Source organism: Arvicanthis niloticus, chromosome 4, assembly GCF_011762505.2.
Source record: "Arvicanthis niloticus isolate mArvNil1 chromosome 4, mArvNil1.pat.X, whole genome shotgun sequence".
NCBI classification, from domain to species: Eukaryota; Metazoa; Chordata; class Mammalia; order Rodentia; family Muridae; genus Arvicanthis; species Arvicanthis niloticus.
This window is the reverse complement of record NC_047661.1, coordinates 1,633,599-1,646,299: the sequence shown is the minus strand read 5'-3', so window position 1 is coordinate 1,646,299 and position 12,701 is coordinate 1,633,599. Positions and strand designations below refer to the sequence as shown.

The 12,701-nt window shown below is 39.6% G+C and overlaps 1 protein-coding gene across 4 annotated transcripts in view; it reads right to left on the bottom strand.

Moving 5' to 3' along the window:
- Ccdc146 (coiled-coil domain containing 146) overlaps positions 1-12,701 on the bottom strand; it is a 124,074-nt gene that overhangs the window by 52,097 nt on the left and 59,276 nt on the right. The gene's annotated exons all lie outside the window — the stretch shown is intronic.

Sequence of the window (12,701 nt, the reverse complement as noted above, 5' to 3'; positions counted from 1 at the left end):
GGCATTTATAAATATAAAGGAAAAAAAACCTTAAAATAGAGCCATGATTGGAGATGGAGGAAACAGGATAAATAAGCTGTAGGCAGAGGCTTAAGTTCTTCCCACACTTTCTGTTTTGTAGACATAACCTAGAATAACACAATAGCTTAATTATAAAATCTAAAAGCAATCACTGTCATAAAAAAATAAACATAACTGTTTTGAGTTGGTGAAGAGACCATTGCAATTCTGAAAGAAATCATGACTGGTTTGTTCCCTAAGGGAAAAGATCCACATCTGTTTTTATAGTCATGTTGTTGGTAGAATTCTTCTGAAACAATTATATTTTCTTGTGGGGTGGTGAATGAGTAACTATAAGAGGGTGATTGTAAAATACGGTTTTGATGTATAAAAAAGATGCATCTGTGAGAATGAAGAAGTTATGTAAATTTGCTGTGTTACTGACTTAGAATAGGAACATGATATATTTTTGGTATTGAAATATTTATCTTTTTCAGCTCTTTCTATTGAAAGGAATAGAAAAAAAGTCTATCCAGCAGAAACAAATGTCTCTGGTCTACAGATTCTGTTTACAAATAGCACTCCCTACTAAAAGAAGCAACAGCTCATTGTAAAATAGGAGTCTGATGTGTAAAAAGAAGTATCAGTGAGACTGAAGAGCTGAAGGAAATCTGTTGTGTCAATATGTTACTGTGGAGGTACAGATGCTAATCACTGAGAACTGACTATGTTACATGCTAAAGTGCAGGCACATAGCCAGCACCTCCCAAATTAAGAAAATCTAAGAAAATTCCCATTAACACCAAAATATGAAAGGGTTCACCTGGTTGGAGCATGCTTATTGGACACAAGAAATTCAGGAAGTGTTTACAAAGTACTTAAAGAAGAGAAAAATGTAGAAAAAAAAGAAAAGACTGTTAGCCTTACCTAGACAAAAGCCTTCCACAAAAATGCAAATAAGTATTATACTTGTAGTTTGATAACCATTACAAAATTCATATACACAAAAGAACTTTTTTTTTCTTTTTAACTTTTTAAATGACTTGTTTTTTTCTTATTTTATGTGCATTGGTATTCTGCCTGCATGTACATCTGTGTGAGGGTGTCGGATACCCTGGAGCTAGAGTTACAGAGAGTTGTGAGATTCTTATAAAGAAAACCACGAAGATATATGAGAAAACATAAAGATTTAGACAAATGTTTGAGGATAATAAAATATATCAAGAAGAATTAAGTCTCAAATTAATCAAAGAGATTTTTCAAAATGCAAACTGTATAACTAGTTCAATAATGAATTACTAAAAAGGTAAAAATGGTGACACATGTGAACTTCTCTTTAGATTTAAGGTGTGTTAGAAGTATGTGATATTTATTTACACTCTATGACGAAGAGAGCAGTATCAGTGTAGAAACCAGCAGGCTTATGAATATCATCTCACTTATGTGTAATTCAACAAGTAACAAAATGTGGTATTTGAAGCTAAAGCAGAAAATAATTTAACTCATCAAAACACTCTACTGAAACAGCCCATCAACTATTGGACAAGAGAGTAAAGTTGAGTTTTATCCCCACACATAATATCTAGAGTTGTATATGCCAATACAAGAAATAAATTCATAAAGGTAAGAGCAAGGACCCAACAAACCAATCTACTGCACATATATACAAAGAAGATGAAATTGCATGCTAGAGGGGGAGCTGTCCATAATACCCAAGATTAGGAATCAACTGATATGTCCCATCAGCAGATGGGTGGATAAATCAAATGAGTTTTAAGTACACAAATACTACTCAGCCTTCAGCAAAAATGGCCACTTTATCATTTGCAACAAGCTACTATATAAGTAGAGTGGTAGATATAGGGCAGTGACAAAGGTTCATGGTTCATTTATATGTGGATGTTAAGATGGTTGATGTCACAGTCACACAAAGCAGAAGATGGTTACTGAACTGGAGTGATTGCCAAATGGGAACTGAAGAGACAATGGCTGGACGTACAACATCTCACGTGAACAGGAGGGATAAGCTCAAGATGTCCACTATGCACTCTGGTGACCATAGCTGAAACATTCCAAGAATCATCCCAGAAATATGTGAGGTAATCAATGTTGATTAGTTAGCATATAGTGCTCCACAACTCAAAACAACTCCTTCATGGTTCAAAGAAATTAAGCATCAAAATCTCCATATGGAGTTGCTCCACTTATGGCAAGATATCCACTGGACAAAAATTGCCTTAATTCATCTACAGATTAAAAAAAAATACTGTCTAGGAAAGAACACACAATGCAGAATAGTCAGGAGCTTAGCTCTGCCAAAACAGAGTAAGCAAGTCCTTCATAGTTGCTGCTTCATTCAAGGTCTGTCAGATGGTTCTGGGCCAGAAGGCTAAAGATAGATGCTCTGATGTTTTGAGGAATAGGGGACTGTCCAGGTGGTCAGTTGTCTCTACAATTTGTTTAAGTTTTGGAAGCTATGTTTTTATGCTTCCTATATATTCAGGTATATTTAATTCATTTTCAGATTTCTGACAGAGTTGAAGACTAGTTATAGTCTCATAATCAAACTTAAGTTGTTTAGCATTGAGGAAGGTCATATAGATTTGAAAGGATGGGTTTCAGATAATAATACAAGTTAAAGTCAGAACATAATTAAGATATAGAATTGTAAACTCTTTAACTCAGGATAGGTGATAGAGTACTTTATCTAATTGACAAATATGATGTACTGGATGTTATTTATATATCATACTTTATAACTTACACAATTGTTATAGTTGTGCTCAATTTTATGTCTGAGAGAAAAAAGCCTTTTTTATTGGACAAAAGAGGTAAGATATTAGGGTTTTGATTTGTGCTTACATGGGAATGACTAGTCAATAAAGAGCCAACATTCAATGACTGGGCAGAGGGATAGAGGTGGAGCTTTGAGAATTCAGCAAAGATTAACTATTACATGTTCTTAGAGGGAATGTAAATGTCTGTAGCTACTATGGCTAAAAGCACAGAGGTTCCTCAAAACTACAAAATTGTCAGGCTACCATTCAGTTTAAGTATAGTAGGCCTGGTGGTTAGGATTAACTGTCAACTTGACATTTAGAATCAACTGGAAAATGGTCCCCCAGTAAGCTGCTGGGGAATCACTGTCATCACTGTGTTGACTGAGGTTCCCACTGTGTATGTGATGTACCCACTATGAGTGTTACCATTTTCTGGCTGTCATCTTGGAGTGCATAAGAGAAGAGAGAGCTGTGCAAGAGTGATCATTCACTACTCTTCTTCAAGCTCTTCTCGCCTTGACTCTCTACCATGATGGACTATGTAGCCTTGAACTCTGAGCTGGAATAAATAAACTGTGTCTCTTTAAACCACTTTTGTCAGAATGTTTTATTGCAGCATCAGGAAAAGAAACTAAGACAATATCCAAAGGTTACCCAGGTTATATCCAAATGAAATAAAGTCAGCACACCAAAGAGATACTATGTGCCATATTTATTGCAGCACTATTCAGAGCAGCTAACACATGTATCTGCCTAGGTGCCCAGCAACAGATAATGTGATATATACATGATGGAGTTTTATTCGGACACAAAGAAAAATGAAATATTAACATTTGCAGGAAAATGAACAAGACTGTAAGACATTATTGAGTGAGACAAGCTAGACAGAGACAAACCAGTATCCTCAGTGTCCACCTCATATGTGGGAACTAAAACCAATGTTGACCAGTGAGGAGAATAATGATCACCAGAGATTTGGGGAAGGGAAGATGAGCAAAATGGGAAAACCATGGTTGGGTTATGTACGTTGCATACATGTGTGGACGAGCCACAATAAAGCCTATTAAGATATACAATTAGTAAGTCTTAACAAAGATTTTTAAGAGAAGCTATATGCAGGGTGAATATACAAGTCATTGTACAACTCAAAATAAAGGCTTCCTTCCTTTCTTTCTCTGAGACAGAGTTTTGCTCTGTAGCCCAGGTGCCCTCATGATTGTGCCCGCTAGACTCCTAACTTCTGAGTGTAACTGTTAAAAGGCATTGCCACAACTCTTGCCTACAAGAGAAGATTCTATATGTATTTATCATAAGACAACAAAAATTTTAAGGTGATGAGCTATACTAATTATTTTGTGTTGATTAATACCCAATGTACACATATAAGTGTATACAAATATTATGTGTCAACAAAAATTTTCAAAGAACCTAAACACAAAAAAGTTGAAATGAACAATGTAACACAATTCAGCCCTCATAAAATAGCAAAACTCTTATACCAACCAGCAACATGGTTAAAATGTGAAGACTTATGCTAAATGAAGTAAGCCAGGCATAGGTTCCAATTATAAAAGAAGTTATTTGATGCTTAGGGAGAGCGAAGACAATCGGAAGTTATATATACACATGGAGTTTCAGTGGGATGGCGAGGAGTCCTGCTGATGAATTATGTAGTAACTAACTAATGACAGTGTGGATATCCTTAATGGTGGTTAAGTACTAGATATTTAGTCATTAAAATGGTAAGTTTTACATTATGTATATTTTACCAGAACAAAAAAACGTAGTATGGTTTCAGTTGTCTTGTACATTTCTCCCCCCTCGCTTTTGTACAGTACTGAGAACTGAATCAGAGCCTCACATTTGTTAGCATTTGTTTTCTGCTATGCTGTAACGTGTACAAGAGGCCAGCCAGGTGGCTCAGCTGGCAAAGACGCTTATCACCATCTATGTGGTAGAAGGAGTCAATTTTCTGATTGGACTCTCTCTGTGAGCTAGAACTCATATCTGGCACTGCTAAAGAGGCCAAGAACCCCAGACTACTTAGGCCATTGGCTATAGGGGGGAAAATCTGTTATTCTGCTACATAATCATAGCAAAAAAAAAAAAAATGACTCCTAATGATGTATTGCTATGCAGTGCATTGTTCATTTGAGAAACTTCTTGCAGTAGATGTAATTAGCACAGAGACTCACACGGGACAATGTGAAGAGAAGGAGAAGCTTTGGAACACTCAGCTCTAAACAGAATACTCTATCAATCCTTGCCCCCAGGTTCAGGGACCCATGCATAGCAGGAGGTGGAAAGATGACAAAAGCCAAAGGTGGTGAAAAACAAAAACAAAAACTCCAAGGAAGCAGTGTCTTCCAGACACAGCAGGACTGCTGCACATACAAACTCAGAGACTGCGACAGTGCACATGAGGCATGCACAGGTTCAAGCCAGACAAAGTCCCAGCCCTGACTGAGAGGGGGAAGTGGACACAAAGTCCCAGCCCTGACTGAGAGGGGGAAGTGGACACAAAGTCCCAGCCCTAACCAAGAAGGCATTTGCAATTGATACCTGCAGGGAAAGTGAGAATCTGTCTTCTCCAATGAAGTGTCACGTAGTATAACACACTCGAGGGCAGTCCCTTGCCCAGGAGTTGCTGGCCAATGGAAAACAGACTCCATGTTTTCTGCTGTAGTTTTTGTATTGTTTTCTTATTTATTTTTCTTACTAGAGTTTTTTGTTGTTGCATTTGGTTTTTGTTTTTTCTTTTTGAGAGAGGACATTGGCTGAGTAGAGAGATAGAGGGGGTCTTGGAGGAGTTAATGGAGGTGAAAGAATATGATCAATGTATATCATATGAAAATGTCTTAGTAAAAAGACAAATAGGAAAATACTTTAGACACAGATTATTATACACTGGGTGTCTTAGGGTTTTATTGCAGTGAAGAGACACCATGACCAAGGCAGCTCTTACAAAGAGTTACATTTAATTGGGGCTGGCTTACAGTTTCAGAGGTTTAGTCCATTATCATCATGGTGGGAAGCATGGCAATGTCCAGGCAGACGTGGTGCTGGAGAAGGAGCTGAGAGTTCTACCTTTTGATCTGAAGGCAGGAGGAGCCAGTGTTCCACAATGGGCGTAGCTTGAGTGTGTAAAAGACCTCAAAACCTACCCCGCAGTGACACACTTCCTCCACCGAGGCAAAAACCTACTCCAACAAGACCGTACTTCCCTATGGTGAAGCATTTATATACAGGAATCTATGGGGGCCATTCCTATTCAAACTACCACAATGATGAAACTGAACTTCATATGCAACAAAGCATGTGGCTACAACATTTAGGAACTCTCAATTATTTTTGAAAGACTAAGGAAATTGTATTACATTCTAAAATCTCTGAAACACTGCACTTAATTTAGATGTGGAGAAATTTTATTTTTTAGAAGTTTGTTTTTAGTTTTCTAATATTAAAGGCACCGTCTGGATGAGATAACCATTAAAACTAGGTCAGGCTTGCAGCTTTTGTCAGGTTGGTGGCTTTGGTTCCTCGGCTCTGAAGGACTGATGCTGGTAAGGTGAACGTTATGGAGATTTTAAGGTACTGGGCCAAAGCAGTGTCAAATAGCTGTGTAATACGCTGAATAAACTCTACCGGCTGCTTGTTCTATTTTATGTTACTTAATTCTACTCGTACCCGACAATGCTAGTTTTGCAATTTCCTACCCTAACAGCACTTTAAAGTACAGAGAGCTCAAGAAATTCCAGCGTATTGTTATGATAGCAAACAGTTCACAGCAGTATTCCTTGCAACATCTGGGGATTGTGTCTGTTGGCTAAAAATGTGCAGTTTCGTAAAGTTGAGCTATTTGAAATTTCGATAGCCTAAAAGTTTATTTAACTTTGTCAATGGACATTATCACATAAGCTAAAGCAGCTATCACTAATACTGGTCACCATCAGTCTTGATGATAACCATCAGTGGGGGGCCACTTCTGTCTGATGCTCTGAGGCTCCCTCTGCCACGTCCACTCAGGCTCACTTTCGTTTCCCTGATTCTTGCTGCTATTTCCTCTGTTACCCTTCTCCCATTTCTTCATCTTCTTGGGATCGACTTCATTCCATTCCACTGTATTTTTGTCACTGCGTTTGGGTGGGGATGGGAGGAAAAATTAGAAAAGATGGACCACATAATGAACATCAGATGCTGGGTGTTTGGGGAGTAGCAAGGAGCAACCTAAGTGGCCTAACATGCTTTTTAGTTGCTAAAAGCAACTGCTTCCTCTTTACTTTCACCCAATTCAGAAGCAAAGACCTAAAAAGTCAAGAACAGAGGGGAAAGTAGCAGAGATTAAAAAGATAAAACAACCCTTAGCTAAGAAACCTGGTATCCATAAGACTACATGGACATAAACCATAAAACTTTGTTTTGTCTTATTTTCTCTGTTTGTTTTTGTTGTTTTTTGTTTTGTTTTTGCTAACACAGGGTCTCACCATGTAGCTCAGGCTATTCTGGAACTTACTGTATAGACCAGGCTAGCCTAAACTCAAAGAGATCTGCCTGCCTCTGCCCGTTGAGTACTGGGATTAGAGGTGTGTCCCACTATGCCCAGCTAAAATTGTGTCTTTGTCCCGTGCGTTCTGCAGATTCTTTCATATATACACCTAATAAACATTGTACTCATGTTAGACCTGTGAAAGTTAATATGCTGTTTGTATGGGGATGTGGCTCTCTGTTAAGAACCTTTCACTGTAAACAAAGGCTCATTATAAACATTCCCCTTTTGTTTTCGTCCCCTTGTGGAGGAGGGGTTGGGGGAGGGGAGGTAGCTGGGGAGGAGGATTAGGAGGAAAGGGTTCAAAGCAGGTAAAGGAGCAAACAAAAGGCTCTGCTCTGCTCAGGCAGACTGAGTCCAGCACCCTGTGGTCTCTAAAGACCTGGAGCCAATCTGTGGTCTGATTTATATAAAATAATCTTAAAACTTTTGATTTCATAAAAGGCAGGGGGAAAAAAAACCAAATCTTTAAGCCAAGGCAGGTGGACCTCTGTGAGTTCAAGGCTGGTCTGCTCTCCATAGAAAGACCCTGTCAAACACAAAAAATCCAACCATGCAACAATGACAAAAATAACTGGGCTAGCAGGGTGAGCTGGTACTGTGGTTAAGAGCATCTACCGCTCTTGCGGAGGCCCCAGCACCCAAATCAGGTGGCTCACAAGCACCTCTAACTCCAGCTCCAGATAGCGTCTTCTCGGTTCCAAGGGTACCTGCATTCGCGCGCGCACGCGCGCGCGCACACACACACACACACACACACACACAATATCAAAAACAATTCTTTAAATAATGGGGCCAGGGACATACAGGGAGGGTGCACTCAGTGAACCCCACTTAAAAGCTAAATATCTTCTACCCTAAGCTGATTCAGGCTTGAAAATCATTGCTCCCAACTTCAAGCCACTGCCTGCCCCCACCATGAAGTCAGTAGAGCATCCAGTTTTGTTTGTTTTCTCTTGTTCCTTTTTAAAGTCCTTATCTCCAAGATTAGTGGGAGCCTGGTTGACATGGAGGAGAGGAGCAGCTGAAAATACACAGGCCATTGTCATGTCTATTGAAACCAATGACTGGCCTGACACTTAGGATCACAAAATGCTGCTCCTGTAAAGGACATGATAGATCTCTAATGTGACATTAGAGATGTCAATGTCAGATGACAATGTCAATCAGAGCTGCTCAAGACACTGTTAAGGGCCTGAGAGTCAGCAGACGTTCTGCATTAAGGTTCATTGACTAGAACTACAAGGCTCTTCTCTTTCTCACAACTTGGTACCTTCTGAGATGATCTTAGTAACAAAATGAGTATTTACTTTGAATTTATATGTGAATGATAAAACTCGAGTCTATCTTTTTGTCTGCAAATTGCGTCATTGCAATTGATTCATATCAAGAATCAGGATCTATGCCCTTATCATACATGCAAACACAATCAGAACAATTCTGTGTCAAATATAGGAGCAGAAGGGGTATTGACAAGACACAGAGACAGGCTTAGGGGACATAAGAGTTGGGAAGTTTCACCGGTTTTGATAAGGATCATCAGTGAGTAGGTGACAGGAAGCAGCCCCAGTTACAGAGACGATCAAAGCAGAAACACAGTAGTTAATGCTTCACCTCAGAATGTTACATTTGTAAAAACATTCTAAAAGTATTTCGAGTGAAGGCCTAGGCGAGGCACCATCTATGTGTTTCCACATATATGGTTGTTAAACATATAATATTTATTCCAGTTTCCTTAGTTATCAGCAACGGTAGATGCGACCTTTCAAGTTTATTAGAACTTTACATGCTAATATATATTTCAGAGACTTTGGAGTATTTAAATAGTGAATATCTAGGAATATAAAGACAGACCTTCAAAAGGCATGTATGTTGCATAAATTATTCACTAGCACAGAACTAGTTTGATATTTTCATTTTTCCATAACTAGGCAATGAACTAAAATACTGAAATAATATTTTAAGCTAAATTCAACAATTGAAGTTACATAGATTATATAACAAACACATTACATATTATATATAACATACAAATGTATACATATGTTATAGACTATATATAAATTTGTATTAATATATTTTTCAAAATGCCAAATGTAAACAAAACAAAGCTCTAAAGAATGCAAGTGGTAAAATAGGTAAAAATCAATTTAATTATCCCAGCTGAAAATGTAAAGAACTTTCCAAGAATTTAAAGCCATGTATTTTATCAAAATGCATAGTTCTCAGTTATTCATGTTTTCATCTTTGAAAGCTTGTCTACTCACCGAAATTTATTTGTGGGGCTGGAGAGATGGCTCAGTGGTTAAGAGCACTGGCTACTCTTCCAGAGGACCTGGGTTCAATTCCCAGGACTTACATGGAGACTCACAACTATCTATAACTCCAGTCCAGGGGATCTGATGCACTCTTCTGGTCTCCAAAGGCACTAGGCACACACGGTACACAAACATATGTGCAGCCAAAACACTCATATATATAAAAATAAATAAAGTTTATTTGCAGTCTGTGTTAGTGTTCCATAGCTGTAATAAATTCCTGAGGTAATTTGTCCCTCAGTTCCTTCATTGATGGAGCATAGCATAATGACAACTATCCACTTGATGGCTGGGAGTGAAAGAGAAAATGAAAGATCGGGGTCCCATGATGTCCTATAACAGCAAGCTTCCGATCACCTGAAGATAGACCTTTGCCCAGGGCTACCTCAAAAATTTCAAAGCATCCCAGTAGTACTGACCTGATGATCAAGCATATAGCATACGGGCATTTCCGACCCACAATGTAAGAACTCTTAAGAACTGTGGGACCATTTAGGGGGCACATACAGAGTAGTACAGTTTTTGAGTCGTCCAACACGATAGTCCCAGCATGTCTTGTAGGGTGTGTCTACCACAACTCACAGGAAATGAAGAAGACAGGCGGCCAATAGCCACACTTCACTTGTTGTTAATTTCTTTGTTATACTTTATTGTTTATCTTGTTTCAAGAATATAAAAAAGGAACTAGTGTTTATCTCCAATTTAAGACGTAAGTACATGCGTTTCCTCAGGATCGGTTACATCAAAGTTTCTAAGTTCTGGAAATTTCACTGGATGACAACAACATGAGATCCCACAGCCCGTGAACCTCCTGGCTCCTACAAGTGCCTTGGTTTGTTGTAGGGTTGATTACAAGGTGTTGTGATGATAAGTCCTGGCTAATGGACATCTCAAGGTTCCTGTGGAATATTCCAGCTCCATTAACATCTAACCCGAGATTCAGGTTATATGAACGAGCTGTATATGTCCTGCAGGTGATTTAACAGCAAATCTTTGGCTGTTTCTATTCTATACTCTTTTGGGTCAGAAGCCATAAAATGATCCTAGAGGAAGGAGAATTTATTTTTGTTGTTGTTGTTTAAATCTTGCCCTGGTCCCCAACTGATCCAAGCACTTACATCAGCACTAGGTTGTTCTTATCAAGTGTCCAGTGATGTGTTTCTCTGTGTGAGGCACAGGAGGAGGGGCACAGACTTTGGAGTCAGACTTGGGACCAACTTCCTGCTCTGCCTTCTGCTCAGAAGTACTCAGAACTACCAGTTCATTACTCACTGCTTGCCTCTCTTAGCTGCATGGAGAGGTGGCCACAGAAGAGACCGCCTGGGAGAGCATCTGGCACAGCTGTTGGCACAGCTCTGCCCCAGGGGTTTCGAGCTTCAGGGGTACACTGAGCTTCTTTCTGGTTGTTGCTTGGTGTCTGCCTTGTTATCAGAGACTTGTATTTTGTGACAGAATCTTGCTGTGCATGTAGCTCAGGCTGTCCTTGAAACTGTGATCTTTCTGCCTCAGCCTTCTAAGTGAGAAGATTAGAGGTGAATGTCACCACACCAGTTGAGGACAAAGATTTTTTTTTTAAAGTTGAGAATCCTGAAGATCATATGTCAGCATCAAGGGAATGAATAAACAAAGTGGCTTCTCTCTCTCTCTCTCTTTCTCTTTCTCTCTCTCTCTTTCTCTCTCTCTCTCTCTCTCTTTCTCTCTCTCTCTTTCTTTCTTTCTAAGATTTATTTATTTTATGTATATGAGTACACTGTAGCTGTCTTCAGGCACACCAGAAGAGGGCTTCTGATCCCATTACCGATGGTTGTGAGCCACCATGTGGTTGCTGGAAATTGTACTCGGGACCTCTGGAAGAGCAGTGAGCGCTCTTAACCACTGAGCCACCTCTCTAGCCCTGGCTTTCCATTCACTTTGAGAATTTTAACTGCTCCCCGCACCCAAGCAGACAGCACACAAGCTTTTTAGGTGGAGCTATGACATTAGGCCATGACTAGGTGGTGCACTGAGTACCCAAGAGTCAATCAACCACAACCCGCAAAGAGCAAATCCTCCATTCCAAGAGATGAACAATGAGCCCATGTCACGAGTCAGAAAGCCGTGCTTCTGTCCCATGTACAATGTTTTAAAAGTGTTTACGGTTTCATTAGAAAGTCTTAAGTACAGGCTGGGCGATGTCATGAAGAAAACAGGAGGCCTTTAGTATCTAAAACAGCAAAGGCATTAGTTGGTGGTGGTGTATTCATATAGAATACACATTCACTAGAATATGATAAATAAATGGATGGATGAGCAAGGTGTCGGCAAGCTTGCTGTAGAGTACAGCACTGACTACACAACAATTAGAGTAAGCTCGTGACTGGTAAACACAAATTAGTGCCCAAGCTTGCTAACAAGGTGTCGGACTCTAATTCTATACAGGTCCACTTTGCAAGGCAATTCCAATCTGCCATCCTTCCTCTTTAAAGTTACCCAGTTAATCACTTCTCCCTGCTAGCAGGGGAGTACCTTGGCTTGAGAGATGGTAAGGAGGGTGAGATGAAATGGGATGTTTTAAGGTGTGAACTTGTGGTCTAAAGGTGGTTTGGATATATGGGGTGGAATGAGAAGGGAAAGTGGGAGTCTGGAAGAAGCTGGAAGACAGTGAGGCATAAGGTTTATCTGACAAATTCTTCATATACCACATTTCTCCCTGCACACTCTGCGAAAAAAAAAATATCCAAAGTCCTCCTGCACTGGTAACGGGAATGAGGGCTCAGCAAAGCTAACGCTTGTCGTGTCCAGCTGGAGGCAGTGCTAAGGCACCTTCCCTGTTCTGAGAATTTGAAGAGAGTAGTTTTAAGAATTAAGAGGCCATAGAGAAAAGTCTTGAGAACTCTGGTTAGCGATATAAATATGAGAACTGGATGTTGTGGTGCACACCTGTGATCTCTGCGTTTAGGAGGGAGAGGCAGGAAGATCAGGAGTTCAAGGCCAGCCTGAGCTACTTGAGACCCGGTGTAAATAAATAAGAGATTACAGAGTGCCTTAATTGGTACAGATAAAGAATTTGGGTTTTTC